Below are 11270 nucleotides of genomic sequence, written 5' to 3' on the forward strand. Positions count from 1 at the left end.
ATGCCTTTTTCCATAAAGAATAATTTTTTTAGCTAACACCATTCCATATTGAACAGCTTTTTTAAATTGTTGACTGAACCCACGGAGTCAGACCAACCAAAAACAGTGATTGCTGGATCAGGGGCTAGGTCACAAGAATAAGCCTCAGAGTAGAATTTGAAAATTTCGCTCAAACTCAAAAAGTCTTGGGCATGACCAAAAAAGATGTCTTAAAGAGCCTTCCGCAGATTCACATTATGGAATCAATTTCAATAAAAAAAAAAGGGGCAAATGAGGGAGAGTATTTAAGAAATTTTTGTTTGTGGCTAAAGAATTTTGCATTTAATAAAAAAAAAAAAGATTTATTTATATATATATATATATATATATATATATATATATATATATATATATATATATATATATATATATATATTCATCATTTTTATTCTTGGGATTAGAATAATAACAAATAATATCTTTCAGATTAAAGATTTGTTTTGTTGATTGCGATTTATTCAAATAATAATAATATAGATCAGACCAAAACATTTGTGAGAACAACATGGGCTTACGATTGTCAGGTACGATGCCATGACGTCACTGATATGCAAATGAGCGCGTGACGTTATCTGACAACATCCGTACTCGCCGTCAAACCTTTTATCTTCTGCAGATTAAGGTAACAGGCTGCTGCTAAATGCTTGTTTTACTGTGCTTAGGCAAAATGTAGGACCACCAAATGAGTAACCACCATGCGTTTTACTGAACTTGATTAATTAATAGTTCTTTCCTTTTAAAAATACAAATGTATTAGTCTACATTTGAGTTTGTAAATTGATATTGTTAAAAGATAATAAAATAGCTCTTCATCAAAAGGATTTAAGTGTACTTATAAAAAATGTAATTTAATGCACTTTAAGTAGTAGTAATTGTACATTAAAAGTGCATTATTTTAGGTGTACTTAAGTGTCACATGAGGAAAATGCAATTCAGTTTATATTGACAAACGCATTCAAATGATACCTTTGATAAGCATTACACTTAAGCACGTTTATAAGTGCCTAAGCACGTTTGCATTATCAATGATGCAGTATTCAGTTAGAAGCGGGAAGGGATTTCTCAGCATCAATTTTAAAGTTGTGTTTGATGCCAATTAGAAGATTCTGGATCTTGTACCAAAATGGCTTGGGTCAACACGTGATGCTCGGGTTCTTTAAGAAATCACTGGGTTATTTGAACAAAATTATGTTCCCCCTGGATGTCATCTAGAACACTTTTCTACTTGGACCAGTTTGGTTTTCTTTTTGAATCCATATTTTAAGAGCTTTAAACTTTGGTCTTTTTAGATACAGCTAAAAGTGCAATTTAAAATCATGTGACTTATCAGCTTAGTAACTCTAAAGAAGCATCACATTTGTCCATGCAATCAATCAATTTGTGTACGATTATGTAAAATGCTTATATTTGTTTGTATTTTCTTTTCACATAACTGCTTCTTAAATGTTATTTTAATATGTTGAATAATTTTATTGTATTCATCAGCAAATGGTGTCATGCTGCTGTGACTTCATCCTTGCAGGCTCCTGATAGGCTGATTTAGAGGTCAAGGGCAGCCATTTTGTGTTTTAATCATTGTAGTCCTTGATTTACAACACTTAAGTCAGAACTTAAGCATCAGTCTCAAACTCTACTGAAAGTGGCTTTTACATTCTTTATAAATCTGTCCTACTCTTTAAAAAAAAAAAAAAAAAAAGTCCTACTTACTAAGAATTTTTTGACAATGCTCTTAAGAGCATTTTCAAGAAGTTTTATGCATACAGTACAGCCCCTGCTCTTTATTAATTAAATTGGAGTATTAAAAAGAATCAAGTGGAAAGTATTAAAAAAAAAAAAAAAAAAGTTTTTTTTATTGACAGATTTATTTTTATAGTGAGTAGCTGAGCTGATTTGGTTTGCATTCAAATTTTAGTTTTTTTAATGCATTTTTTTTCAATATAGCAACCTAGTGTAAAAAAGTCCATGGCTTTCCTGAGCATTTTATCCTTAACGGTTATTGAAATGTGCATGAATAAGTCTTATTTAGTTTGTTTATATATTGCTTTACATTTTCTCAAATAAAACAAACAAAATACACTTTCCACTCAAGTTGTGGTGAGAAAAAAACCCCAACAAAAAAGCTTTACATTCAGACATGCACACACTCCCACTATTTCATACTACTCCCACATGCTAGTGCTTCAGGGTCAGCCATTTTAAAGTCTAGGCCCCACCCCTTCCTGGAACATACCATTATTGTAGTCCCAACAAATTACATAAACATAACAATTAAACAATCTTACAAAATACACAACATACTGCAAAATAGTTAACTCGCACTGTAATTCATAAAAACTATATTCCAACATACACATTTTTTCACAGCCCATTTAATATATTATCAGTGCCAGTGCGATAACAAATCACCCCCGTGATGTGGTATTACTAGGACTCCATGTTATTATAGATGCAATCGACATGAACCTCAGCTGCAGCCGGTGATCAATGAGATTAGCCGAGCGCAGGCGGGGGCGAAGTTGAAAACGAAGCCGTCAATCATTTACTTATTTATAACAACAAAAGATTTACAGTACAAATAAAACAGAATACAGTCTCTACAAACTATTGTTCATTTTTGAACAATAATTATAAATAATTATCAAAAAGGGGAAGCGAGAGCATAATATAAACATACAAATGAACAGGCCTATTAAATAATAGGCAATAAGCACACATTTCAGGAGTTTAAACATCCCTCTAGGCTAATACTTCTTGTTTGAATATGCTTAAAGGCTTTACATTTATTTATATTTTTGGCTATTAAACTGTCCAATATATATTAGTGTAAAACCCAAAACAAGGTGTTTTAATTAAGTCTTAAACAATGATGAAGATTATTTTGGATAATGAAAGCATTTTCAAAAAAGCACTTTAATCCAAAAAGATTGAACAAATAGACATTCCTAAAATAAATGAGCTACACTTTAAGGGTGCTTTCACACCTGTGGATCGATTCAGTTGTTCTGAAACAGAGATTACAAATGTTACATTGTTGCTCTTTGCTCTTAGAGCGGTTCGCTTTCACACTGCAAAGTTTCTAATCGGACCAAAAGAGCTAAAACAAGTCATGTGCGAGTAAACTCTCCTCACATTGGTCAGAGTGTCAGGGTTTATTTTGCAGCGTCCCGCTCAGCTGTCAGGAGAGGTGGTGGTTTGGTGTTGATTGACAGGGTGCGTGCGTGCGACGTGTCTGTGGAAAGATGCAGTGGGGAGGGGTGAGAAGGGTGCGCGACAATGCCTATTTGAGGATCGGGAGGGAGACGCAAGATTACCGGGAGATCATCACTCGTTTGCGGGCATCCGGAGACTCGCGAAACTTTCCGCCCTACTTATAATTCTCTCTTCATATAGCCAAATGCCTATTACATATCCATAAAACACTGTTATATAACCATGATCGGATCGCTTTCTCACTGCAATCGAACCGCTCCAGGGTTCGTTTCAATCGAGCCGTGACCACCTTATTAAGGCGATCTCGGAGCGATTACTTTGGCGTGGAACAGAGCGCGATTGCCCTGTTCACATATGCCAAACGAATTGCACTAACTGGGCAAACGAGACAGGTTCCGAAACAAAAGTGTAGGTGTGAAAGCACCCTTAGAAGAGGTTTCCCTGAAAAAGCAGGTACATCAATGTCACTTTTAAAACGTGTGTATAAACGGCCTGACAGGAAATAAAATATATTTATAATTATGTAAATAATTTTATAATTATTTAATAAAATAGTTCTTTAACTTAATTTGTCAAGAAAACTTTAGGGTGTCAGGATCAGTGATGATCATTATTTTATTTCAAGTCCTTAAGACTAATTTGAGTTAATATTTAGGTTATTCACTAAAATATATCGTTTAAATCGTTCATGGAGCTAAATGCAGTAAATAGTCTGTATAAAAAAGGTAGAAAATAAACCCAACAATCTGGCGTTTATAAACAAATTATTTAACAAAACATGATTACTGCAGTAAAAATATTTTAATAATGTTAATAATTTAATATCTTTTAATAAGCATGATATATACAAGATAGAGAGGGCATGAAAAGTGAATTGTTTGTTTTGAAACTTTTGAATCGAAAGTTGTCCAATAATAAACTTGAAACACACGTGGTTGTTGTCATGTGGTGAACTCGGCCAATCGTGTAATATCAGAGTCATCATCGCAGTTCCAGCAGTCGCTCTTCAGACGCTGCACGGTCTGATTCAGTTGTCTGATCTTGGACCGATGTCGCAGTACTTTGATGCCACATGTGACAGTCACGTGGCGTCAGAGCAGCATCAAGACAAAATTTCCAACCAGCATGCACCACTTCAAGACAGATTTCGATCTATCTACGCAGCGCTGCATGAAGTTGAACGCACCTTTTTCTGTTGTAAATGCCTGATCAAAATTTTGTATTTATTACAGTCATTGTTATTCCATGAACATACGTTTCTGCAACATTCTTGAATTAATACAATTTCTAAGTCATGTGTTTGTGCAAACTATTTTAATTTTTGAAAACATATGTGATGCTAGTTGTTACACTTGATACACGTCATAGTAGCGGTAAAATTATAATGCAAATAAAACTGTCACCCATCCCTTTAGTTGTATATTAGAATATTAAAAAACAATTATAAAATACATCAATATTCACTAGATTGCATTTACACATTTATTTTGCATTACTCCCTTTTTTATGAGTGCTCAACACAGTAAAATGATTTGCCCCAACAATCTTGAAAAAGTTATTTACACACACACACACACATATATATATATGTGTGTGTGTGTGTGTGTGTGTTGTGTGTGTGTGCTTGTGTATGTGGGCATGTGCACATACTATTATTTAATTAAAAACAATATAAACAATATGATATATAACCAGTATAAGCCAGTACAATATAACCCGCAATTGTGGAAAAACATTTAAACTTTCTAATTATATGCTCCAGAAACCAGCCTAGACTGATCACATCACACACATGTAATTGTATTTGTATTTTTTTACCTTTTTAATGTACAGCAATATCACAGGATGTGGTTGCGGTTGGTCCGCCCATGGTACACCTTCAGTTGCTCATCTTTTTCCAGAGAGAATATAAAAGCTGTATCCTTTCGTTTTACCTATTAAAATGTAAAGATTTTTTGAGAAAAGACTGATGCTGTATTTTGGTTCTCAAGGGCCGAGTTTTTCAAAAAGTTTAATCTGGATAAAATTGATCCAGATTTAGTTTCCTTTTTTTGCGATCCATGTTTACATAATCCACCTTACTTTTTGAGCCAGTTTTTCAAAGCAACATCGGATTGGATCAATCTGATATGTATAGGAACTTTTCAGGATCACTAAATCTGGATAACCAGTGCTCAAACAGGATAGGAAATCACAATGTAGAACTATAGATATGTAAAGAGCAACAAGTAGAAAAGCCAGTGTGGGGTCAATATAACTTTATATTTATTTGAAAAAATGAAAACACACACATAAAAAAAAAAATTAAATTAAAAACAAGATAAAACCCATGGTCTTCCAGCAGTCCGCTCAACTGAGACCTACAACACAAACACTGTACATTGAGGATATTTATAACAAGTTTCAAATATAGATGTACTGAATTACAAAAAGGACTTAATGTCAAAACCTCCACGATAATTTCAGACTTCCTCATCTGATGTGGAGAGACCAGCATGTCTGAGCAGAGCCTTTAGGAGGCGAATCTCAAGTCTGGCCTTGGTTTACTGCAGTTTGGTCAGAGTCAGTTGTTCCTTTGCCAGACGAAGCTCAGCTTCTGCCCTTTCTGTCTCTTTTTACAATTGTTGAAAGTGATTTAAAAATCAGTGCTTGCCATTCTTTGCAATTTTTTGGTTATTCTGTAATCATTGCAGGCATCACTAATAAATATTCTTAAAACAATCAATTAGTGACAGAACAAAGTTTTTTTTTTTTTTTTTCAATTTTGACAGCTTTTTGGGGATTATTTCATGAGGCCAAACTCTCAAAACCAAGATTGGATTAATTGATCAAGTTTAATTAATTTAACTATGTAATGCCTTTTTATTTTGAAAACCCCATTTTGAAAATTTGATCCAATCCGTTATCTAAAATCCTAGTGGATTACTTTCGAAAAAACAGGCCCAGACTATATAGTGAGATTTGCTAAAATCCCCAAAATATGGAAATCCAATTCAATTCACCTTTATTTGTATAGCGCATTTACAATGTAGATTGTGTTAAAGCAGCTTCACATAGAAGATCATAGTAAATTAAAACAGTGTCAGTTCAGATTTCAGAGTTTAAGTTCAGTTCACTGTGTTTTAATAGTCACTACTGCGAGTTCAAACACTGAAGAGCAAATCCATCGATGCGCAGCTCTGCAGGGCCCGAACCATGCAATCCAGTGGCGACAGCGGCGAGGAAAAAAACTTCACCAATTGACGAAAGTGAAAAATTAAAAAACCTTGAGAAAAACCAGGCTCAGTTGGGCATGACTTTTTCTCCTATGGCCAAACGTCCTGTGCAGAGCTGCAGTTTAGGCGCCGGAGGCTGGAGAATGCTGGACCTCAACGAAGACTTGTCTGTCCCTGGAGCGTCACAGGAATCAGTCTCATGCTCTCCACTCCTCCATGTCCACCACAGCAGCTGCTCAGGATACAGCCTGGTCCCGGATTATGGAAACCTTGGGATCATCTTGTTGCTGGTCTTGGATTGCATCAGTGGCACTGCAAAGTCTCTGGGGGTTTCGGGATGAGTATCCCCAGGTGAAGATAGAGAATAAAGAGAATAAATAGTGTAGCTGCTGTTCACAGTGTTTATAAACAAGATGCAAAAACCTGCATGGGGCACATTCATGCATCATAACATTATGTGAGAGAATCGCTGATGAGTCGCCGATGCCAGTGCGATATTTGGAATAAAACATCTAAATATCTGGAGCTGTCGACAATTTAAATCATGCCGTCTGAAATGGGATTTAACTGAAAATAACATTGGCGATTGCCTACAGCCAATGAGAGAGCAGCATTCACTCTAGTGTGGATACCTGCAGGCCAGCAGGAGGCTGGGGGAGCGCTAATTTTCGGTTTATTTTGACCCAAGAAATGGAGGAAAAACTAGTGGAGGTTTGACAGCAGAACCCGTGTCTGTTTGATGTTTCATACAGAAAGTTAAAAAAGAAAGTTGAAGAGAAATTGCTAATTCCCTTCGAACCCAGGTGAGCAAATATGTACACTTTCTACCCCATTAAAGGCTTCTTTCTTGTTATGTAATTAATAACAAAAGATATACTATGTGTTTTTGGCTGTAGTAGTTTGAATGAAGTTGTCGGACATGTTTTCTTTTGTAAAGTCATGCAGTGTGAAAGCCCCTGTCGTCGATCCATCTTGCAGTTTAAACAAAGCAGTGTCAAAACGTAGCTCAGATAGTGATAGTGTGATGCAGTGTGAAAACATCTGTGACACGACTACTTTGAAAATCATGCAGTCTGAACTCGGCATAAGTAAAACAAAATTGGGGTTATATGATCATATTTTCTAAACCTGGTAAGAACTCTGGCAGCTGCATTTTGTACTAGCTAAAGTTTGTTAATAGAGGATGCTGTGAAGCCAGCAAACATGTCATTACAGTAATCCAGCCTAGATGTCATAAAAGCATGGACTAGCTTTTCTGCATCTGAGATGGATAGCATACTTTGTAACTTAGCAATTTTTCTCAGATGAACGAAAGCAGTTTTTGTGACATAGGACATATGATTTTCAAAAGTTAAATTGCTGTCTAATATGACACCCAGATCTTTCATAGTAGAGCTAACGCTAACTTTGTATCCCTCTAATTGCAGGTTGAGTTGTGAAATATTCTGTGTACAGGATTTAGGCCCAATAAGTAATAATTCTTTTTAAGAAAAGGAAATTGTTGGTCATCCAGTTTTTAACATCTTTAATACACTCAGTTAGATTAAACAGTACGGATGTATTGTCAGGTTTACTTGAAATATATAATAGAGTATCATCTGCATAGCAGTGAAAGCTGATCCCATGTCTTCTAATAATGTCTCCCAGGGGTACCTGGGGTTGCTGTTTAAGAATCCTTGCTTGTAAAATGCGCTTTAGAATGCTTAGTTTAAGCAAACTGGATGAACATGATCATGCATGTAGATCGCTCTCGCCGAAAACCAGGCTGTTGCGTGCGTCTGTTGCCTAGCGACAATAACAAACACCTGATATCGATGTCCATATTCCTCAAAGTTGTTTGGAATTAAATGTTTAGTGATGCTGTGAGACTACGCCTATGTGTGCCTTTTTTCATGCACCCCTTTGATGCTTCTTATGTTTTTGCCACAGCACCGAAATTAGGCACCAAAATTCATACGCTGATTTAATACTGGTACATACCGGTTACCAAGGTACCGGTGCTATAATGGCACCGGGTTTCGGTACCCAACCCTACTTACAAGTCAGGACCTACTAAGCCACAGTGCCACAGCTGAACAGCAGGCATAACGTTCTGCACAAAGTGCCTAACAAAAGATAACATGTGTTGTTGTCACCACAAAAGAGGTTGTTTAACTCTGTTTGTTGCTCTATCCATTACGCCTCAAAGTTATGTAATGTCATGATTCATTTCATTTAACTCTGTAATAGAATCACAATCGTTAGCTGCACTAAGGGACTGCTGGAATTTGAAAGCAAGATCTCCTGTTTACAAGGTAGGCACTTTGACCAACTAAGCTACAGTGCCACAACAGGCAGAGAAGGACACATTTGCTTGATCAAAAAAAAATTAAAATGAATCAAGAAAAAAAACAAAGCTACAACAAAAACAAGCATGTCAGGATGCAGAAAATGCAGACAAGATATACGTGGTCTTTTAGAGTCTGGACGATTATCTCTCAAACCTAACAGATATACTGGCCTCTATTCAAGATCAAAGCAAAATGTTTAAACTATGCTTAATCATGTGTTAAGTGTTTTTTGGAACCTCTATTTACATTACATTCAATCCCAGCACTTACCTGTAATATCTGAGCCGGCAGCGTCCAACAGAACGACAAAGAATAAAGCATTAAGGAGGCTTCTGAAATTCTTTAAAGAGCCACATGTTGTTTTGCAAGGACACAGTGGAGAAAGCCCATAAATTCAGACTCTGGTGCGACTCAAACCCACAATCTTTGAATTTCAAGCTTAGAATTCCAACACACTGTTCATTGCACCACAGAGCCACATGAAGTGGTGTTTTGAGTTTCCATTGTATGGGCAGCACATTTCATTCTTCAAACCCAACAAAGGTACAAGCATTCTGCCATCCAAGCAGTCTCGGATGGATTTCAGAACTGCTGATGTTTGAACACAGGCTCTCCTGTTTACTAGACAGGTGCTTTAATCAACTAAGCCACAGCACTAGCCTAGAAAGTATACTGATGGGTAGCATGAAAGGTCTAAAAACAAGCAGACTGTCCCCTCTGAAAAGCTGTAGTAGCCACCTAGACTCTGGTGATCTGTGTGTTGCACCACAGAGCCATAAAACAGAATCTTTCGAGGCTCTACGGTGTGCAGAACCATTTAGCAATCTGGCCTTTGTGCAATCATATGCTATTGGCCATGCAAAGAGTTTCAGATCAGAAAGCCACTCTCCCAAAATCTGAGGAAAAGGTGCAGTTTCGATTTGAACCTAGCACCTGCTCTTCCCGAGGTGCTCTGGCCAACTCATTCTCAGCACTAAAAGAAAAAAAAAAAAAACACACACAATACTTTCAAACTCAGTCTCATTTAAGACAGTGGGGGAAAAGCAGTATGTACTGTGCTTTCCACTCAGGTACTTTGCACATTCATAAAGAGGCTCTTGTATGACAAATTCAAAAGGTTTGATCTCCACAATAGGTGGTAGCCACTTTTGCCTAAAACCACAGGTTGTCTTCAAGTCATTTCTCAAGCCTACTCGGCACTGCACCTTTTTCTAATCTCCCTTGTTTTAAACAGCTCAATTAAAGAGCCCATATTATGGGTTTTTGAAAAATCCCCTCCATGTAGTGTGTAACACAGCTCTAAGTGAAGTGAAGTATCCAGCTAAGGCTTAAATCTGTAAGAATACAGTGTTTAAAACGGTTGATTCATCTATAAAAAAGTCGACTCATAGTGCTTCAAATGAGTCGCCTTGATACCGAGTCATTAGGTGTTTCGCCATGACGTACGAACAAAACCAAGTTATTCACGTGCACGCGCAAACCCGGAAGATTTCAAACCTGAGGCCCCACCCTCTGACGCAAAAACCCAGACACACACACACACACACCCACAAACACACGCACACAAACATGCCGGTCGATTGAAGTCACACTGCAGATGGATATTATATCGAGTATCTACCCAGAGATGAAACCTCAGCATTATAACCAAGCAGTTGGAAACTTCTGGAAACTACATGCTACAAAGAATACTTCATCTGCGTTTGTTAAAGGAAGGATCAGTAAAGAGTAACTTATTGATGGACATGTCAGGATGGGTTTCTTCCTCCATTTCTCAAGTGTAAGTACGTGCGATTAAAGTTGCCTCGTTTACTCTAGCTTGCAAATGTATTTAGTTGTGATTTGTTACTGTATCAGGTTAACTGGCTATATTCTCTTATCGCGTGCAAAGTCACGTTAAAAACGTGACGCGTGCTGCTTTGTTTACGGAGCTCCGTGGTAGAGGTCTGCGGCGCGGGAATAAATTTCCGAATAAATCGCGGGAGCGGTCGGTAACGGGTTTAATTTGGGACGGGAGCGGGCTGTCTAGCAATATCGTGAATATTGCTATGCGAATGAGACAGAGAGAGAGCTTTGCCTGTGTGTCTGCTTGGTGCTTGTGTGTATGTGTTAGTGCGCACACGCGCGTATGAGAGAGAGCTTTGTCTGGCTGTCTGGACTGTTTAGCTGGGTGATTTTCGGTTGTTTCGGTTGTGTAAAATATCTGTTAAATTTCCGAAAAAATACCAGCAGCTGTGGTTGCCAGAATCTTTCTGTGAAAAACATGGAAGTTTTATATAACTGTATTAATTTACAAAAAATAACCATATTTCATGAACTAATACAATGTTCAGTTTACAAAATTATAGCTTAGTAGAATAAATGTAAAGTCTTTAGATGCAATAATGTGTTCATGTGTGATTGCAACTAGCAAACAGATTTTGACTGCATTAGTAACTACACAGTTACCTTTAAAGAAAAGAAGATACAGCATAAC

This window comes from Danio rerio, chromosome 4, assembly GCF_052040795.2.
Source record: "Danio rerio strain M-AB ecotype USA chromosome 4, GRCz13ab, whole genome shotgun sequence".
Taxonomy (NCBI): Eukaryota; Metazoa; Chordata; class Actinopteri; order Cypriniformes; family Danionidae; genus Danio; species Danio rerio.